Source organism: Dromiciops gliroides, chromosome 6 (assembly GCF_019393635.1).
Source record: "Dromiciops gliroides isolate mDroGli1 chromosome 6, mDroGli1.pri, whole genome shotgun sequence".
In the NCBI taxonomy this organism is placed as follows: domain Eukaryota; kingdom Metazoa; phylum Chordata; class Mammalia; order Microbiotheria; family Microbiotheriidae; genus Dromiciops; species Dromiciops gliroides.
Window position 1 is genome coordinate 105,838,928 of NC_057866.1, and position 22,557 is coordinate 105,861,484.

Sequence of the window (22,557 nt, forward strand, 5' to 3'; positions counted from 1 at the left end):
CACTGTTCAAGCTACAGTGTGGCCCGGGGAATGGTTGGGCTTCTTCTCAGCCTGCCTGGCCTCACTTTCATTTGATTTTAAATTCTCAACTGGAGGATGGTGGGGGGAGGTGGGGCTGCTTCTCTTCTCAGCTCCTGTTCTCAGCTTCAGAGGGTCCCAGGTGTTTTGGGTTGAGGTGGGGCAGGTGTTAATCTCACCTGGCCTATTCTCAGGTCCAGAGATAACCTCAGGACTACTTACTAAGCAACCAACCAGCAAAGCTGTGGTTCTCAGCTTCCAATGAGACTGCTCCCCTGCTCCCCTCCCCGACCTGGGTCTCTGGCCACTCAGGATTTCTTCCTGGTTCCCCGCTGGGGTGGGACAGTCGAATCCTTGCCCCCAGACCACTGGTACCCTTGCACTTACCACCACCACCCCCCACCAGCTGTTCAGCCCAACCGCGTGCTCAGTTCCAGAAGACGCTGGTGCTGCAGCTGATTCAGAGGCACTGGGGCAAATTCCTCTGGCAGGTGTCTGGTGTGTCAGCTGATTGTGGGGTTAGGTTTTATTTGTGGCCCAGCACGGCCCCTTGAAATCTATCTATAGCTTGAGAAAACTCTCAGCCTGTAGTTTTGTGTGTTTTTCTGCCCCAAGGGTTCTTTTATTGATATTTTTGGGGTGATTGTATCAGGAGCCTTGTGGGTTTAATGTCTTTCCTCCACCATCTTGGCTCTGCCCAAGATTTTGTTTTAAAAGGGAGGTAGTGAGGGAGTGGAATGAGAATAAAATCTGAACTGGCAAACCCAGTTTAAGAACTCTTTTCCTTTCTACATTAAATCATTTCAAGTTTCCCTAAGATTTGTGATACACACTTTAGAAAATGTCCTTTCAGATGCCTGTCAGAGAAGTACCTAATAGCAATATTGAGAATCTAGGTACAAGTTCACTAAGAGTCCAGTCACTGAGAGACTGAGTGTCATGAAATAATGGAATTTGGCAGATGCCTAGGGATCCCACCTAATTGATCTAGTATTGTTTGAGAAACTGACTAAGTACCTACTTGAGATGATTAGAAATAGGCCACACCTGGCCTTCCCTGAGTGATGTATACTACTGACATCACTAGGGGGACCACTCTTGGCCAAGCAACTTGAAGGACCTCCCTTTTGTGGGGAGGGAGAGAAAAGGTAGAAAAGAGAACACTTGCCATGAACTCTCTCTTTCCTTTTGGTGAGTTTGTGAGAGCAGATGGGCGAGGGGCTTCACAGCTGACTCCTATAGAAACTCTGGACCCCAGGTGGTGAGTTAATAGAAACAAAGCCAGCTCATTGAATTAGCTGAGCTGGAAGCAATTTTGGGGATTGTGTCAGTCTTTGCTAAAGCTAGGGAGCTTATCCATTTTTCTCTTCCCCTATTCCCTTGTCCCTGGCTTTATTAATTTCACCTTTGTTATATGTTTTATTCCCATTAATAAAACCTGATTTGTTTGTGGAAAAGAGGCTGTTAATCTCCTTTCTTATTTGCCTGGGAGAAATAACTAAAAAAGGTAGTTTGGAAGGGAGGAAACTTTGAACCTAGAGGTCTCTCATTATTTTCTGAACCCCAAATATTACTGCAAGCCACCCAATGAACTCTCCCCATATTAAATTTGGCCCCAACATGAGAAAAATGGACTTTGATTCATAAAGAAGCCAAGCACATGCTCACTCAGGTACCCAATCTGAGGCCTACAAAGAGCCAAACACAAGGTCAGAGGCAGAGGTTATTGGACTTGTGTGCTTGCACAGAGAGTCAGGAAATATCATAAACAGCAATGACTTTTATTAAGAGCATATATATTAGCATCTACTACTCTGTACAACCAGCGTAGACAAATGACAGTTTTACTACCATAGAAGCTCACAAGGTACATGGAAGAGGGGGCAAGACAGAAATGTTAGCTTAAAATTTGGGAGTTTTGATTGGTAGTTTGAACTGATTGGAATCATTTGTTACTTCAATCCCATCCATTAAGCTCTTTGTCTACCATGGAGTCATAACCTTCATCATCTTGGTACTCGATCTATATCCTGGGAGAAACAAGCATGTTTTAGAAAAATCAACACTTCCCCTCCAGTCTAACAGCTCCTATCTAATCCTTCTTCAAAGATGAAAGGGGAAGGGAACACTCTGATGAGAGTTGAGAGAAAGTTACTTGAGCTCTATCATTTTCCCAAGTAATTGGGGCTCAGATGTCACTACAACCCTCTGTCCCCATACCCAGCTCAGCTACTGTAAGGCAGCTTTTCCTTATCAGGATCAAAACATTAAGAACAAGTGGCTGAACAAATCATTCCACATTCTGTGCCAATATAATAAAAATTCTAAAGCTAAGTCAATTTATAAATAAATCATGCATTGGTAGGACCTAGAGGTATTTTCCCAAGTATTCACTGCTCTCAAAGGAAATTACATTCTATTAGCTCAATTCTTTTTTAGAATGGAAAAACCTATAAGTCCTGAGATCTTGCCAAGAAACAGAAGAAAAAAGCCTTGCCCTCAGGAACATTGTCATCTAGATTTGACAAAAATTATATTTACTTGATCATATCACACCATATAAGCTCCAAAGGTATAAGTGACCAAGATTCAAAAAGGTCATGTAATAAATGAACAAACAAACAAACAAATAAATAAATAAGAGCATAGAAGAGAGTACATTTCATATGAATTGCTAGGGGATGACTTCTTTAGCTAATAGTCAAGATTACTGGAAAACAAATAGATTTTTAATTTTTTAAAAAAAATTTGTCATTTATTTGTTTGGGTTTTTATTTGTTTGTTTTTGTAGGGCAATGAGGGTTAAGTGACTTGCCTAGGGACACACAGGTAGTAAGTATCAAGTGTCTGAGGTCAGATTTGAACTCAGATTCTTCTGAATCCAGGGCCAGTGCTTTATACACTGTGCCACCTAGCTGCCCCCTCAAATAGACTCTTGATTACAGAAAAATAAATAGCTATGGCACAACCAAGATCAATGCATTTACAATTAGTAGAATAGCAGTTAACTGGGTGGAGAACCTTGCAGTAAATTTCTCTGATAAAGGTCAGCTAAACAACCTATATCTAGAAATTATTCAAATACATATAAACCAGGGACCTCTTCATAGATAAATTGTCAAACAATAAGGAGAAGAAGTTCTCATAGGAAGAAAGGCAAGCTTCAACTATCATATTAAAAAATGTTCCAAATCAATGGTGATAAGAAAAACGTATATTAAAATGATTCTGTGGTTCTATCTCAGCTCCCCCTGACTAGCAAAGAGGGCAAAAAAGGAAAACACCAATTGCTGGGGATGTACAATGAGAAGAATACCATACTAGTGAACTGTTGATGGACCTAGAATTAGTATCAACATTCTGGAAGCAACTTAGAAGTATACTAAAAAATCACTAAATTAAACATTTGGGGTTTTTTTGTTTTTTGGCAGGGCAATGAGGGTTAAGTGACTTGCCCAGGGTCACACAGCTAATAAGTGTCAAGTGTCTGAGGCCAGATTTGAACTCAGGTCCTGCTGAATCCAGGGCCGGTGCTTTATCCACTGCACCACCTAGCTGCCCCTAAATGAAACATTTGATCCAACAACACCACTGCTAGGCAGACAACACAAAGTGATCTTTAAAAAAAGAAAAGAAAAGAAAAAGAGGGAAGTGACCCATATGTATAAAAACACCTGTGGCAGAGCTTTTTCTTGTAGAAAAGATTTGTAAATTAAAGGGATGCTCATTAAATGGGCAACAGCTAAACATATTACATATGAATGTAATCAAATATTACTTTGCTGGAAGGATGATGGAAAGGAAAGATTCAGAGATACATGGAAAGACAAATGAACTAATGTCCACTGAAATTAACAGTAACAGAATGACAATCTGTAAAATAGCTACAGCATTGCAAAGAAAAATAATTTGGGGAGATTTAAAAAGGTGGATTAATACAATAACAAATCACAACTCCATGAGATAGCTGAGGAAGTATGCTTTTTGTAAGATTTTTTTTTTTTTGGCAGGGCAATGGGGGTTAAGTGACTTGCCCAGGGTCACACAGCTAGTAAGTGTCAAGTGTCTGAGGCCGGATCTGAACTCAAGTATGTCTGAATCCAGGGCCGGTGCTTTATCCACTGTGCCACCTAGCTGCCCCTGGAAGTATGCTTTTTAAATCTTGATTGACTAATATTGGACTAGTGTTGCAGAATGAAATAAACAATCTCAACCTGGGCAATGTTTGTTTCTGCTTGGCTAATGAAATGACAAATTTCTTAGAAAGGAGGGGTTTTTTTTTTTTTTGGTTTTATTTTTTGCAGGGCAATGAAGGTTAAGTGACTTGCCCAGGGCCACACAGCTAGTAAGTCTCAAGTGTCTGAGGCCAGATTTGAACTCAGGTCCTCCTGAATCCAGGGCTGGTGCTTTATCCACTGTGCTGCCTAGCTGCCCCTGAAAGAGGGTTTTTAAAAAAACAAAACTTTAGGTGAAGAGAATTGGAAAAAAGTTAACTATTAATAGTGATGAAATGAAAGGAAAAGAAAGAAAAGACTAAACGGAAAGGAAATGGAAAAAGAAAGGAAGGAAAGAAAAGGAAAGAAAAAAGAAGGAAAGGAAGTGAAAGCAAGGGAAGTCAAGGGACACCAAAGGAAGGGAAGGGAAGGGAAGGGAAAGAAAAGGAATGGAAATCAAGGGAAGAAAAGAGTTTCAGTTAAGGCTTTTTTGTTTGTTTTTGTTTTTTTGCAGGGCAATGAGGGTTAAGTGACTTGTCCAGGGTCACACAGCTAGTAAGTGTCAAGTTTCTGAGGCCAGATTTGAACTCAGGTCCTCCTGAATCTAGGGCTGGTGCTTTATCCACTGCACCACCTAGCTGCCCTCAAATGAGGCTTTTAAAAGGTTTTTAAAAAACTAATCACTATATGTTTAATGTGATTGTAAATATATAACCTATATCAGACTCCTTTCTGTCTTGGGGAGGCAGGAGGGAAGGGAAAGAGGGGGAAAAATTTGGAACTAAAAATCTTATGGAAGCAAATGTTGAATACTATTTTTGCATGTAACTAAAAAATAATAAAATAATTTTATTATTAAAAAAAAATTAAAACTTCCTTGGGAGATCCTGCAGAGCCCAGATGGCAGAGGAAAGGCAGTGAGCTCTTGAATTCACAACACGATTGCTCCAAAAAACATCTAAATAATGCCATAGGACAATTCCTGGAGCAGCAAAATCCACAGAAGAATGTGCTGAGATCATTTTCCAACCAAGGATGGCTTGGAAGGTTGGAAGGAGGGAGCTTCTGTGCTGAGACAGGAATAGAGCCTAACCCCACAGTCATGCTGACACAGATCCGGTCCCAGGAAGGCCTCCCCAGAGAAAGAGACCCCCAGAAACTCTGAATCTAGTACCTATTAGTCCTCAGGTAATAAAAGGAAACAACAGAAAGAGCCCTTGTTCAGAGGAACTTTGTGGATTGGATATGATAAAGGCTCTGAAACAAATAGGAGGTTCAGATTGGCCTCAGAGAAACAAGCTCACCTAGGGGGCCTTCTTCTTTCTCAGGTCAGTGAGGAGGATTAACTGTGAATGCTGCTGGACAATGGAGGAGAGGCTGATACTACATAAACCTTTTACCACTGGAACAAATAAAGATGGAGTCTGCAAGCCAATCCTGCTCAGGAAAGTTGGGGGATTCCCCCTTGGAAATTCTTCCTGAATGATTACTGAAATAAGTGTCAAGGAACAGAGAATCTATCATTTTCCTGGACTGTAAAACACTCAGCTTTGGCTTCTTGGCAGGTTTTCCTATTGGCATGCTTTCTCCTCCTTTCCTTGTCTTGGAACAAAGGAAAGAGCCCCATGGGGTCCATTAAGCCCGTTGAACCAGAATATCACACATTTTGAATGTTATACATTCATTGCAGTTTTTCTAGCACATGATTTCTAACCTCTTGGGGTCTGAACCCAGATTGTTCTTGTTCAGTCCTTTCAGTCAGGTCTGACTCTTCATGACCCTATTTTGGGGTTATCCTGACAAAGTTACTGGACTGGTCTGCTATTTCTTTCTCCAGTTTGTTTTACAAATGAGGAAATGGGACAAATGACATCAAGTGACTTGCCCAGGGTCACATAGCTAAGTAAGTGTCTGAGGCCAGATTTGAACTTGAGAAGATGACTTTTTCTAACTCCAGGATGGGTACTCTATTCACTGTGCCACCTAGCTGACTGAACCCAGTTTAGTTGTGAATTATCAAAATAACGAACATTTTTATAGGATTATATAGCATTTTACAGATATTCTCTCATTTGAGATTTACAACTTTGTGTAGAAGAACCACAGATTATTTCCACTGTACAGATGAGGAAATTGTGGCTTGGAGAGGTGAAATGAAAGCACTTCAGTTGAACCAAAGTAAAGCTATAAGCAGAGATTACTGAGTTAAATTTGTATATTGCTGTGCTCTGACTGTCCTGATAAAAAAGTTCTGTAGGGAAAACCCATCACAGTCTGTGAGAAAAAGGGAGGTAGAAATGTAGGATATAGTTGGTAGAAATCCAAGCAGTTCTTAGCAGCTCATCAATGGTGGTCCATATCTTTTCCTCTATCATGTTCTAATAGGATGGTATGGGGCCTAGATTACAATATGGCCTTTCTCTATTTCCATACATCTCTGTCATGTTTTGGCCTCAGTCCCTGTATTATAGCAGAGCTAATAGAGAACATCTAAGACAGGATCTGAGCAGTGATGCCCCATCCCAAGATCTCAGCCTGAGAGCAACATGTCTCATTCTCCTCACCAGAGCTTCACTTCCAGATCTAGGTAAGATGGTCCAGCTGTGAATTTTCATCACAAGTACTCATTGTTTTATAAACAAACATTTATCTCTTATCCCAATGAGATCGTCTTTTCTATGAATGTATGAACTGTGCCTTATCCTTCTTTTATATCCCAAAGAACCTGCCCAAATTCTTGGCATATATTAAGAATCAAATAAATAAAAAATATACAAAATAAAAGAGTTGGAAGGGCTAGCTTATATATGACATATGTACCTTCTTTTATAGGAGAGGTGTACCCCCTCACACAATCTTCCAGGGACTGATGAGATTCCTCTCTTAGGAGGAAAAGAATTGCTCATCATAACTACAGGAGACATGGGTGGAACAGTGCTTATGAGGTCTAACCTCATGCTAAACTAATTCCTTTCTTGGGTGTCAAGGAAAACACCTAGGGCCATAGTGTGAAAATCCAATGGGTTTTATACAACTTCTCCCTAGGGTGGCCATGAAGTTTAGGGAAGCATTATTCCCTGAGAGCTTTGTCCCTTTTCTTTTATGTCAAATTCCTATAACCTGTAATGTGATTAGCATGAACACAATATTGGATTTTCATTCCTTAGGTTATTACTGCAAATGGGTTACTATTGTGAAATGCAGGTATAAGGTTTAAACCATTTAACCTAAAAATTCTAGTCCTTTTTATATTCTAAACAACTAAAGTGTATAAGCACCTGGCTTTGTCATCTGACTATTATTAAAACTGAACCAGAAACAACTTAAGTCCTTTACTACAATTGAAGTTAACTTAGATGAAAATGTAATAGTGGAGTGAATTAGAAACAGTATTGCCTTAGTTTTATACCAGTCCTCTGGGGATTCCCAATAATAGCCACCAGTGATGAGTGTTCCCTGTCACTTGAAGATGGGAAACAAATCTGGTAGGATTAAGCAGAGTAGTGTAACCCTGGTCTGCCCTGGGAATCACCTTTACCTGTAGCGGTTAGGAGGCCTCGAACCACCACAAGGCCAAATAGCAAGTAAGGGGCCCACAGGAGTCTCTTATGTCCCCTTAGTGGGGCATGGGCACTTGAACCACCTCCAACAGGGCAGAGCTGTGTGAGATTTAAAATTGGATATTAGATCATAAATCTCCCCTACTTAACCTTTCCCTTAATTTATCTCCCAAACTAGTAAATGGAAGCAGCTTTTGGTTTTCTAGATAGACCTTTTTATTTATAGTTATGATAGTCACAAGGTGATGTTGATTAGAAGGATAGGAAAGTAGAAACACAATACAAATCGTCTTAAGTCTAAGCTTAGTCTATATTCCTTATAACAACTCACCAAACCGACAAGGCCACCTTTGGAGAGAGAATCTGTGCCGCGCCGTCAGGAGTCCCGCCAAGCAGGCAAAAAGGGCTCCTCTCCTTCTCTCCACCCCGGAAGTCCCAAAAAACCCCGCAGGCAGTCTGACATGCGCAGCAGGCGCACTGTACCTGGCAGGCAGTCTGACATGCGCAGCAGGCGGACTGTACCCGGCAGGCAGTCTGACATGCGCAGCAGGCAGACTGTTCATCTCCTCCCCAAAAGGGTGGTCCTTGAAAAACTGGCGTCTTTCAGTTATCCTAACCGACTGTTAAAAACTTTCATATTTTACCACATTTCCCCCCTTTGCTTCCTCAAGAAACGGAATGTTTCCTTGATGGAACAGTAAAAAGAACATAATAACTTTTGCTGACTAATAATATGCGAACAACAATACAGAAAAGGAAGAGAGGAAAGTTTTTGTCCAGAGGGGCGATTTTTTTTTTTTTTCATGAACCGACGCTTTGACATTAGTCTTGCAAAGGGAGAGCCTCTGCAGAGAGTACATGTTACAGATAGTATATAACAGAAAGGAGATAGTAAAAGCTGATAAAGCAAAACAGTTCATATAAAGTCTCTGAGTTCTCTTGTCTTCTTGAAGTGGTAAGATGTCATCAGGAGGAAACTGGATTCTGGTCTGGAAAACTGGATTCTGGACTCTGGTCTGGATTCTGGATTCTGGTCTGGATTCTGGACTCTGGACTCTGGTCTGGAAAGCTGGATTATCTTCTTTAACTGTTTGAATTGCTGTATTTTTAAAACCTTAGCATAGCATTGTCAATGATCAAATTAATAAATTCCATTACATTCCCTCCTTTATATGGTTAGACTTGTAATAGAGGGTTGAGGTAGTTATGCAATGTGTAACACTTTTTACCACCATGTGTCTGGATCAAAACCAAATTTAGTATGTGTTCATGACACCTGAAAATGTTATGGAAAGGTTATCATACCATATCTCATGGTTCTGAGACAGCCAGTGATTGTGCTAGGCCACAGGTGAATTCAACTGAGATAAAAAGATAATTAAGTTCAGTTAAATTAGGTTAAATTAGGAGGGAGAGAGGATGAATACTGGACTGTGCCTAGTAATTGTGCTCTACATAGTCACCATCATAAGCAAACCATGGACTTATGTATACCTGTCTCTCCTTTTGTTGCACATATATTCTCTCCAGGGCCTGCATCAGAGTTCACAGCAAGTTAGTCTCTGAAATGATAAGTTTCCATATTTCTGAAATCTCATTAATTTCACCAAAGACAATATGATGGTAAAAATGTGTGCTATGCTGCATAACTGAGAATATATTAGTGATATATACAATAATTCCAAACCATACCCAGAGTATAATGACATATAAATAATAAACGAATGTAAATAGCTGATTATATTAGACATTGTTACATAATCTTCTTTTAGACATTATTACATAATCTTCTTTTAGCAAGTAGACCACATCATCTTATACATGAATTCTCTAGTATAACAGTAGCAGATACTTAAAGTGGTGATTAATTCATCAAAAAGAAATAAGACTTCAATTAGCAAGATTCAATATTCAATGTTTTCAGTGAGGTATCAAGCAATTTCTGGTACTTTTTAGTTAAACAGAACAACATACAAGAGAAAGGAGAAAAATAAATAAATAAAACAAAACTCATTAGAACTCATGGTTCTCTCAAAAAGAAAGAGTAAATAAAAAAAAAGAATTCTGGTAGCTTCTGAGGCCCGATAGCCTCACCCACAGCATATACTTAAAATGTCTTTGAATAATCACTTAGTTTACAAAATTTAGTTTTAAAGAAAAGCAAAAGAAACAAAAGTAAAAAAAAAACAAAGCAAAACCAAAAATAAAAAATAAAAAGCAAAAGATTCGCTAAGCACCCTTTTGTGCTCTTAAAGAACTTAAAGGTGCGGTCAATTCCAGGTCTTTTCAGTGCCTTTCAAAAGTCAAAACAAAAACAAAAAAAACCAAAAATTAATAAAAAAAAATAGTTGAGGTAGGCCAGAAAACTAGGCCATGTACTTCAGTGCTTTTGCCTGTAGAAGGAAATGCTTGTTAAATTATAAGGTATTTAAGCTGCTAGAGTTTGGGGTATGCCACATTGTTTTAACTGGTTCCCCAATTCTCTGCATGCCAAAGTGGCAGGGGTTTCTGAATTGTCATTGATCTTTCTAATGCTGTCATAATGTTCTTTATGGTAGAAAATGTGGAGTTCTCTAGCATCAGTTTTGTCTGTGCCACTGATTTTCAATAAAGGCTGATTTAATTGATGAACCACAACATTCAGCTGATGCTGCTTAGCAAATGCTACAATTGTATCATTTCCTCCCCACTTTCCAAATTTCTTTAATTCATCAACATATTCTTCAAAAGGGGAGTCATTTACTCTAAAAGACTCAAACTCTTGTCTATGGTTAATCATATAAGAAGCAGCTTCTTGTCTGTGTCTGAGATGATTTCTACAGTGACCTTCTAGCTGGTCTGCTAAAGCCCTAAAAAGGCAATTTCCGTCTCCTGATACTTTACGAAGACTGAGTCCCAAAGCATTTAACTGATCAGTGGGATTATCAAATGGGAACTGCCTGTTTCCTCTGAACTTTCTTTGCTCTTTAACAGTTGCTATCGTTAGGGTTTTTACCTCTTTAGCGTCTACCTCAGGTCTATCTGAAATCTCTTCACCTATGAATGGTGCAGGCTTTATATGAGAGCAATGAATCCATGAGTCTTTTTCACCAATTTTAATGGCAGTAGGAGTTGTCAATAATACCTGAAAAGGTCCTTCCCAGGCAGGTTGAGTTCCACTGGTTCTCTGAAAATTCTTACATATATTTTATCTCCTGGGTTGAAGTTATGCAATGAAAAGTCTAATGGTCCTGCCTGGACCACAGCTCCTGCCTCATGGAGTTCACGTAGCCTGGTCTGTAATTCCTGTATATAGGAGGCAACAGAAGTATCACCTCCCACCAGTGATGTATAAACTGGGGAAAAAGTTTTAGCTTGGATAGGAGGGTGACCAAAAAGCATTTCATAAGGAGATATATGAAGTTCTCCTCTTGGTCTACTTCGTAGATAGAATAATGCCAATGGTAGAACATCAGGCCATTTCAAATGGGTTTCAGTACATAATTTGCCAATCATACTCTTAAGCTCTTTATTCATACGTTCGACTTGGCCTGAACTTTGTGGATGGTAGGGCGTGTGGAACTTTGGAGTCACTCCCAAGAAAGAGTAGATTTGGGATAAAATCGAATCAGTGAAATGTGTGCCTTTGTCAGAATCGATGAGGGCTGGTGGGCCAAAACGAGGTACTATCTCTTTAAGAAGAATTTTGGCAACAAAGGCAGCTGTGGCTCGGGGGCTGGGAAAGGCCTCCACCCACCGAGTGAGCTGATCAACTATAACAAGGCAAAATTTATAATGTCCTGCTTTTGGCATAGTAATATAATCAATTTGTAAGTGCTCAAAAGGTGTATATGCTAGAGGACGCCCTCCATAAGCTTTGGCCTTAAAAGCATACTGATTATAAGACTGACATGTGGAGCAGCCCGAGCAGATTGGAGATGCTGTATTAGTCACACCTGGTGCTATCCAGGTTCTCTTAATAGAGTCTACAATGCCTTGTGTACCAAAATGGCCTTTTCTGTGAACAGAGAGGCATACCTGGTGGTAGAATTTCCGGGGAAGAAATGGCTTACCTTCCGGAGACACCCAGATGCCATTGATCTGTTTCGCCTTAAATTTCTTTTTCCACTTTTCTACTTCAGAATCGTCATAGGTTAGGTTGGAAGGAATATCCTCAGAAGGTGAAAGGTTAAATACATGTTCAGGAGCTTCTAATGCAGCAAGCTTGGCTGCAGAATCGGCTCGTGCATTTCCCTTTGAAACAGGGTCACTATTCCCTGTGTGGGCAGGGCAATGTACAACGGCTAGGGAAGAAGGCAGTTTTAGGGCATCTAAGAGGTCCTTGATAAGGTCCCCATTGGCAATAGCCTTGCCCGAGGATGTTAGAAAGCCTCGTTGATGCCAAATCATACCAATAAAGTGGCATATGCCAAAGCCATATTTCGAGTCAGTAAAAATGGTGGCACTCTTATCTTTAGCTATATTACAGGCCTGTGTAAGAGCCACAAGTTCAGCAGCCTGTGCACTAAAATGGGAAGGCAGAGAAGCTGCCCAGAGGGTGTCATAATCAGAAACTACAGCAGCTCCAGTAAAACGGGTTCCCTCTCTCATAAATGAGGAACCATCTGTATAGAGGACAAGATCAGGATTTTCTAAAGGTGTATCAAAAAGATCATCACGGGGTTTTTCAGCCATATCAACTAAAGAAGCACAGTCATGCAACGGTTCCCCCGAGAATGGTAAATTAGGGAGTAGTGTTGCTGGATTAAGAACTGTGCAGCGTTTTAAAGTGATATTCTCATTACCTAACAGGGTTATTTCATACTTAGCCAGCCTTTGATCTGAAAAGGCTTGTGTCCTGTGACGTAGTAAGAGAGCCTCCACTTCGTGAGGGCATTGCACAGTTAGAGGGTTACCTAGGACCAAATCAGAGGCTTTTTCTACCAAAAGCGCTGTGGCCGCCACTGCTCTAAGGCAAGGTGGCACTCCAGCTGCTACAGGGTCCAGCTGAATTGAATAGTAGGCTATAGGACGCTGGTTAGGCCCCAGTGACTGAGTCAGGACTCCAGAAGCCACCCCCCTTTGTTCATGCACAAAGAGAGTGAAAGGCTTACTATAATCTGGCAGTCCTAGGGCAGGTGCTGATAACAAGGCCCGTTTTAATTCTTTTATGGCTGAGAGATGCTGGGGATCCAACTGTAAAATGTCTGGAACAGAACTTTTTGTAAGAGCTATGAGGGGTTTAGTAATTTCACCAAAAGAGGGTATCCATTGTCTACAGTACCCAGCTGCTCCCAGAATGGCTCTTAATTGCTTCTTAGTAGAGGGGGCAGAAAGTTGTTGAATGGCCTGGACTCTCTTAGAAGAGACAGAGCGAGTTCCAGCAGCCAAAATAAATCCTAAATATTCTACCTGGGGCAAACACCATTGTACCTTTGTCTTGGAAACCTTGTGTCCTCTCTTGTGCAGCTCCAGCAGTAAGTGACGGCTATCTTCCTGACAAATTTCAGCATTAGGAGAGGCCAAAAGTAAGTCATCAACATATTGTACTAGTGTGGAGGCTTTAAAGGTAATAGAGGCCAGATCCTGCTGTAAAATTTGGGAAAATAATGTGGGACTGTCTACAAATCCCTGTGGGAGTCTAGTCCAGGTCCACTGTCTATTTTTCCAGGTAAAAGCAAATAAATATTGGAAGTCCTCATGTACTGGTATGGAGAAAAAGGCAGAGCAAAGGTCTACCACTGTGAAACATGTAGATTCATAGGGAATTGAGGAAATTATCATAGCCGGATTTGCGACTATAGAATGTCTAGGAATAACATAATTATTAATCGCTCTAAGATCTTGCACAAAGCGATAAACAGGTTTACCATCTGGCCCAGGCTTGGGTTTTTTAACTGGCAAAATGGGAGTATTGCATGGAGAGTGATGACATGGAATAATAATACCCTGGCTTTTCAAAGCCTCAATTATAGGGGTGATCCCTTCTATTGCTTCCCTAGACAATGGATACTGTGGAATGGAGGGGGGTGGTCCCCCCTTAACTTTAAAGGTAACAGGTATGGCAGACTTAAGGAGCCCCACCTCATTAGGGGATGAGGCCCATAAAGACTCAGGAATGTCAGAGGGGATTTTGGATACCTCCCCTGCTGATCCTTGAGCTTCTGTAAGTAAAATTGGTAATAAATGAACAGTATCATCTGGCAATTGTAGGGAGACAGCCCCATCTGGAGCACAAGATATGGTTGCTCTAAGCTTACAAAGGAGATCACGACCTAATAAATTTACAGGGGCATCAGGCATGAGTAAAAATGAATGTTCTACTGTTAAGGGCCCCATAGATACCATGCGAGGATTCAATTTTGCCACTCTCTGGCTCTTTCCTGAGACTCCTACTACATTTAAAAATCCTACAGGTCTACACCCAGCATCTGGTTTGCTTACTAATACTGATTTAGAGGCTCCTGTGTCTAGCAGACAATCATAGTAAGTCTCCCCCACTTTTAGGGTGACATGTGGTTCTTTACTCTGGGGAGGTGAATGGACTGGTACAAGGGCATTCAAAAAATCTGGATCTGGGAATATATGGCTTTCATTATCTATGTTCCATTCCTCCCCAAGACCCCGTCAATCCTGTGCCCTCCTCTGAGAGGGACCTTGGTCACCATTATTCTGGTACTGCCTTTCTGTATTCCTCCGAAAAGATCTATTCCTATTTTGATTTCGCCTATAATTAGAATTAGAATTTCTTCTCCAAGTCCTACATTCTCTCAATTCATGCCCCTCCTTATGACAGTAACAACACACCTTAGTGTCCTTGTTCCGGTGTTCACATGGCTGACAGGAACAACACACCTTAGTGTCCTTGTTCCGGTGTTCACATGGCTGACTAGGAATCACTGGTGCCAGAATGCTCTGTTTGGGGTGATCTGGACCTGTCTCACGTGAGTCAAAGACATAATTTGCAAGTTCCTTAAGTCTATCAGCTGTTAAGCTCCTCCAATCTGGACATTGGGTCAGAAAATATTTGCGTACTTCTGGCAGTGAATTACAAATAAACATGTTGAGAATAATATAAGAATCTTTTGAATCAATTGGATCTAATCTGGTGTATTGCCTGGCGGTCTCACAAAGCCTATCGTAAAATCTGCTTGGTCTTTCATTAGCCTCCTGAAATGTGCTCATAAATTTCGTCCAGTTTTCGGGTTTTCTAGAGCATAATTCCATTCCCTTCAGAAGTGTTTCCCTAGCATCCTTTAATCTTTGGAAATCCCTGTCATTATTATAATTCCACTCTGGATCCTTTAGAGGCCATTCCTCATCGGCCTTACCCTTCGCAACAAGGGCATTTCCTGCCGAGATAATATCTGTCATCTCAGTTGGGGACAGTAAAGTTTCCATAAGGCAAGTAACATCAGCCTAAGTGGGTTGATATATATTAAATATAGTCCTTAACTGTGAAACTACACCATTTGGATGTTTCTCAAAACTAGGGAAGATTGTTTTCCATGAGCTCAAGTCAGTTGCTGTAAAGGGGTGATATTTTCTAACCTGAACTGATACTCCCTTTTTATTAAATTCTATATCTTCCTGCAAGGGAAGTAGTTTCAGCTGATTTGATTCTAAAGACTGGCCAATATCCGTTTCTGTAACTGGGTTACCTCCAGTAGGGGGAGCTATCTTAGTGTCTCCCTCGCCACGTGGTTTACCTTTAATCTCTTTCCATATTACAACTATGATAATACCCATAATGAGAGTTACAGTCATGTGAACTATCGTGAGTATGGTATTACAATTTATTTCAACTGCAGGCAAAAAATTCCTACTAATATTAAACACATTTTCAGTGGAGACAGTTACACTCATACCATTATACCAAAAAGATTTTGCTGTGTGAGTGAGGAGGAGACCTATAACACAATGAAGGAATACCGAGTAAACTAGATGTCTAAGTCTGGACAGTATGGTACCCCAACATGCTCCAATGCAAAAAAACGAAAAAACCAAAGGGAAAATGACATATTCGATCATATTTTAAACTGGGCTGGCTTTTTCCTTTAAAACAAGGCTTTTAGAGGCTTAAAGTCTTTAAGGGAGATTAGACAAAGGGAAAGTCCGTGGGGGGGGGTATTTGGAAAATCCACCGAATTAGCCGGCTTATGGCCAAACTAGGGAGGGTGGGAGGGTCCTTAAGGTCCCTTCGGGGTCGCCAAACTGTGAGATTTAAAATTGGATATTAGATCATAAATCTCCCCTACTTAACCTTTCCCTTAATTTATCTCCCAAACTAGTAAATGGAAGCAGCTTTTGGTTTTCTAGATAGACCTTTTTATTTATAGTTATGATAGTCACAAGGTGATGTTGATTAGAAGGATAGGAAAGTAGAAACACAATACAAATCGTCTTAAGTCTAAGCTTAGTCTATATTCCTTATAACAACTCACCAAACCGACAAGGCCACCTTTGGAGAGAGAATCTGTGCCGCGCCGTCAGGAGTCCCGCCAAGCAGGCAAAAAGGGCTCCTCTCCTTCTCTCCACCCCGGAAGTCCCAAAAAACCCCGCAGGCAGTCTGACATGCGCAGCAGGCGCACTGTACCTGGCAGGCAGTCTGACATGCGCAGCAGGCGGACTGTACCCGGCAGGCAGTCTGACATGCGCAGCAGGCAGACTGTTCATCTCCTCCCCAAAAGGGTGGTCCTTGAAAAACTGGCGTCTTTCAGTTATCCTAACCGACTGTTAAAAACTTTCATATTTTACCACAGCTGTAAAGGGGGGCGCAGAATTGACCCCATAGTATGCTGCCCCCATCACATGTTGTGGAAGGTCTTGGTCTTTTCCCTCTATGGATGAGGCTTCAGTTGTTTGAACCATTGTCTAAGTCACGTAGGCTTCAAACCTTGGATTTATCTTTATCCTTGACTCTTTACTCCCCTTCACCTCCCACATTACTTAGTCTTTTTTTTTTGGTGGGGCAATGAGGGTTAAGGGACTTGCCCAGGATCACACAGCTAGTAAGTGTCAAGTGTCTGAGCCCGGATTTGAACTCTGATCCTTCTGAATCCAGGGCTGGTGCTTTATCCACTGAGACACCTAGTTGTCCCCACATTACCTAGTCTTATTGACTCATACAGTATAGTTCACCTCTGTCTCCCTCTTCTTCACGTACCTGAATACTACCAGAGTTCTAGGCTTTCATTTCAATTAGTTGAATCATTATAATGTGGACTTCTTCCTGGATTTCTTACACTTTCTTCTATTTCTCCCATCCATTCCTTACATAGCAGCCAAATTAATTTTCCTAATGCATAGATATGACAATATCAATCTCCCACTAAACACCTTTCAGTAATTTTTGAATGATCATTGGACAAAGTGCAAACTCCTTGGCTCTTTCTGGTCTAACACTACTTCCCTTCATTCATTCCCAACAAATAGGACTATTAGATGTCTCCAATCTCATATTGCTTTTGAATCTTATCACAAGCCATCCCCTGTGCCTGAAAAATATCCCCTTCTCCTCCTTTCTTGTTGAAACCCTTCTTTTCCTTTAAGGTTCAGCTGAGGTGCTCCTTCCAAAATGAAGCCTCCCTGAAAACTCCAAATCAAAATAGTCTCTCCTTCCTCAAATTTTCTTCATGTATTTTCTTGACTTCACTTTCTCACCTACCACATTTTGCTTATGTACACATAGTACTGACCTATCCGAGTGAAAGTTTCTTGGCATGGACCATATAATTTTCTACCTTTGTATTTACAGCACCCAATATGGTGCTTTGTAGAAAGTAAATGCTTAATAAATGTCTTTTAAAAAAAATTATTGAACTGAAGGTCACCTGTTAGTTTCTCTCAAAGGAGCTTTTTCCTTAGTTAGACCTAACAGGTGACTGAGTTGGTAGAAATCAAATCTATTATGTGAGACAGCTATCTCTTCAGTCCCTGGAAGATTGTGTGAGGGGCTACACCTCTTCTATAAACCATGGCCCTTATGTCTTGTATAAGGTAGCCTTTCCAACTCTTTTATTTTGTATATTTAAAAAATATATTTGATTCTCTAATATGTGCCAAGAATTTTGGCAGGTTCTGTGGGACACAAAAGAAGGAAAGCAGGGTCCATAGCTTCATAGAAATGACAATCTCATTGGGATAAGAGGTGAATGATTATAAAACAATGCGTGGTTGTGATGAACATTCACAGCTGGCCCACCTTATCTGGCTCTGGAAGATCAAGCTCTGGTGAGGAGAATGAGATATGTTGCTCTCAGGCTGAGATCTTGGGATGGAGCATCACTGTTCAGATCCTGTATAAGATGTACTTTGTCTATTAGCTCTTCCATCATCCAGGGGCTGAGCCCAAACCATGAAAGAGATGGATGGAAAGGGAGAGGACACATGAAACACAGCATTCAGAAAACATTGTTGTCTGGGCCCTATACAATCCTAAGGAACATGATGGAGGAAAAATCTGGACCACTGCTAATGAGCTGCTAAGAACTTCTTGGATTTCTACCTACTATTTATTTACTTTCTCCCCCAGAATGTGATAGGATTTAGCCACAGAATTTCTTCATCGATTCAGTCAGAAAACAAGAACATAAAAATTTAACGCAATAATATCTGCTTATAACTTTGCCTTGGTTTAAACATGGTCCAAGCATTTCATCTCTTCAGGCCACAATTTCCTCATCTGTAAAGTGAAAATAATCTCTAGTCCTTCTACATGAAATTTTTGTAAATCTTAAATGAGAGAATATCTGTAAGATGTTTTATAAACCTATAAAAATGTTGACTATTTTGACAATTTACAACTAAACTGGGTTCAGGCAGCTAGGCGGCACAGTGAATAGAGTGTCCAGCCTGGAGTTAGGAAAACACATCTTTTTGAGTTCAAATGTGGCCTCAGACACTTACTAGCTGTGTGACCCTGGGCAAGTCACTTGATGCTATTTGTCTCCATTCCTCACCTGTAAAACTAGCTGGAGAAAGGAATGGCAAACCAGTCTAGTAACCCCAAAATTGGGTCATGAAGAGTGATACTTGAAAGGACTGAACAAGAACAATCTGGCTTCAGACCCCAAGAGGTTAGATGTAATGAGCTATAGATACTGCAATGTATATACAACAGTCAAAATGTTTGATTTTCTGGTTCAACGCACTTAATAGACTCCATTGGGCTTTTCCTTTATTCCAAGACAAGGAAAGGAGGAGAAAGCATGCCAGTAGGAAAACCTGCCAAGAAACCAGAGTTGAGTGTTTTACAGTCTAGGAAAATGATAGATTCTTTGTTCCTTGACACTTATTTCAATAATCATCCAGGGGTGGGGGGGGGGAAGGGAGGGAGGAAGAGAAGTTGGAATACAAAGTTTTTAAAAATTGGTGTCAAAATTTGTTTTTCCATGTAATTTGGAAAATAAAATTCTAAACAGAAAAAAAAATCTTCCAGGAAGACTTTCCAAGAAGGAATTCCCCAACTTTCCTGAGCATGATTGTCTTGCAGACTCTATCTTTATTTGTTCCAGTGGTGAGAAGTTTATATAAATATCAGCTTCTCCTCCATTGTCCAGCAGCATTCAGAGTTGAGCCTCCTCACTAACCTGAGAAAGAAGAAGGCACTCTAGGTGAGCTTGTGTTTCTCTGAGGCCATTCTGAACCTCTCTTTTGCTAGAGAGTGTTTATCACATCTAACCCACAATGTTCTGTGGACAAGGGCCCTTTCTGCTGTTTCCCTTTATTTTTTATTTATTTATTTTTTTGGCAGGGCAATGAGGGTTAAGTGACTTGCCCAGGGTCACACAGATAGTAAGTGTAATGTGTCTGAGGCCAGATTTGAACTCAGGTCCTCCTAAATCCAAGGTTGGTGCTCTACCTACTGTGCCACCTAACTGCCCCCTGCTGTTTCCTTTTATAACCTCAGGGCTAATAGGTATTAGATCCTAAAGAAAAGTTGAAATAATAGATTGTAATATTCTTGAGAGCAGTGATTACTTACAAAATATCTCCAGGGCTTAATACATTGCAAGAGATAGAATAAGCAGACAAATTATGCTTTTAAAATGATTTGGTTTATTGAATTATATGCCTGACTATGTTATCACTAACAAAATTGAGAGCAAAACCTAGAAAATATCAGTAGTATTATTCCTATCTATGCCAAGGGAACTGTAGTTTTTTTTCCAAATTGCTGTTTGGGTATTGTTAAAATTCATGAGTTCTGATTATAAAATAATTTTTGAGCTTTTAAATGTTTGTTTTGTTTTTAATGAAATTACATGTAAACATGAAAGCAGAAATATAGCAACAGCAAAACCAAAAGGCATTCATCCATGTTGCTTTGGATTCTTGATCATTTCTTTCTTGCATCCCAGCCTGACCTGAACAATGAAGCTTGTCATAGGTCTTTTCCTCTACTCCTTCATCCTCTGTATCCACTGTGATGCTGAGAGTGCATCCAGGATAATACAAGGGTTCAAGGATATTGGTCATGGTAAGATCATCTTAACTGGAAACTGTTTGGTATATCTGAGTATCCCTTCTACCTGGGGAAAAGATCACCTTTGATAGTGCTGCTTTGCAGAAAGATGTAAATGCTAAGAGGAGGACAATTGTTTTGCCTATAAAGTACTGCACCTCTAAAGGGAGAAGGCTCCATCCTGTGGTGGTGGTGTGTGTGGGGATGTGGGTGTAGGTGTGCAGGTGTGTATGTATTGTGGAATCTTCGTGCTTAAGTCCTTGCCCAACAGAAAAAATAGTGTTCAGTTATAGTGTTGCACCATTCAAAATGTAAAATAGGAGACTTGTCTTCAGGTGGCTGTTTTTATCTCTAACGATTGGAATGAGTCCACCTCCTGGAGACTTACTGTAGGAAAGCTCTGCCATGAGGAGAAGGCATCTGAGGGCAAGCCATGTGGCTTTTATTTGGCATCAGGAAGTGACATTTGCTTGTGGGAAGAAGGGATAAGCCTGGCTCTCTTGCTCTCTTTCGCCAGGACTCTCATGGAGAGCAGAGCAGGAGAACTGTAGCTCCCTGAGATAGATAGATGAATCTAGGCCTTTCTCTCTCTTCACCAAATTCTTATTCTCCTTAATAAATGCTTAAAAGTCTAAACTCTTGCTAAAGCTTGTAATTTATTGACAACCACTCATTAGATATTTTAGACAGTATAGCTAGAATTTTAGCTCCTTATAGATGGCTCACCATGAAGAGGAAAGCTGAACCTAAGATCTTCCAGTTGGGTAAGAAATTTCCCCTACCCTGTTCCTTTAAATTCGAAAATTTCTGTTAAGTATCGGCTTTTTTCTATTTAAATTTTCAAATGGACTTTTTCAAAACCCTAAGTACCCTGTTCCTGATTTTAGTCTGTTTAACCAGACAAAGGGGGGATGTGATCGTGTTAATGCTTTGTTTTTGTGGATTTTCTATTTCTATTTTTATTTTTGTTAGAAGAGCGAGCAAGGTGCTCACACAAGGGAATATAAATATCCCCCCCTCCAACCATGCCTTTTCAGAGAAACCTCTGACTCCTGCATTTTTAAAAATTCTAATGCTAAGAGTTTCTATTCTTTTGCATGCCTGGAGGCAACACCCCAACCACATCTAGAAGCAGTGGGGGGAGGAGAAACCAGGTCTGAGTTCAAAACCAAGCCTGATTCCCTGGCTGTGCACCACATGGGAGAGGTGGTCCTGCCCCCTCTTCTTGGGACCCCATCCTCTCCCCCTTCTCTGGCACTACCTCCTACTCCTCCCATGGCCAGGCCCCTTGATCCTCCTGCCAGGGAAGTCCAGAGATCTAATCTACCCTCCTCAGGTCCTGATCTTGAGCATGCACCGCTTTCTCTACCTGCATTTGCAGCTTCTGCTCAGTTGCTGAAGCAGGCAGCCTCAGCCCTTCCCCAGCTAAGCTGTGATTCTGACTTGACCTGCTGTGGTTCTCCCAAACTAACCTCAGAAAACCCTTTAAGTCCCAGATATGCTCATTTTGTTCATAATTTTGTTAATCTGCTCTTGTCTTTAATTAGTAACTTTATAAAGCATTTATATTATGAAAGGACCAACAGAGAAAATAGAGGGGTTAAAGAAGACAAACTTAGGCTAAATAAAAATGACAATCATCATCATATTTCAAGAAGACATATTTTGCAGAAATGTAGAAGTAAATAGCAAGGTATTAATATGAGTATTGGGGATTTTAGATATCGGAATCAAAAGTGTTCTAAAATCACTCAGAGAAATAATGTCAGTTCAGAGGTTACATAGGATTTCTATGCTATTACATCTACATTTTGAAATTAATAGTATGGATTTATTTTCATCGAGATTTTCATGCTTTTGGGATTGTGTTTTATACTTAGCTTTTTAAAAAAAGGGAATATTTGTAAAAGCTTTTTATAGTCATGTGATCAAGTTTATATTTTGTAATACTCTTATTAATATTAAGTTCGTATTCATTTAGATTTCCCCAGTTTGAATTTCATTGTCTTTCATTCTTTCATGTGTATTTTGTTGTATTCGTTTATCTCTATTTTTGAAACTATGCAAGATGGTTTTGATTTCATAATACAATGTTAACTCTAGGAGTATTGTGCTCCTGTAGTCTAAATTGTTTGTTTGTTTTCCACCTGATTATTTGACCAAACTCTATAAAGCATTTCCCTAGCAAATTGGTTGCCATGGCAAGTGTAAAATTGATTCTAGGAGTATTATTTTTGATAAGCATATTCAAAAAAAGAGGGGAACATTTGTAAAAGTTTTCATTTTTCGAAAAATGTTTTCTTTAAGATTGTGTTGTGTT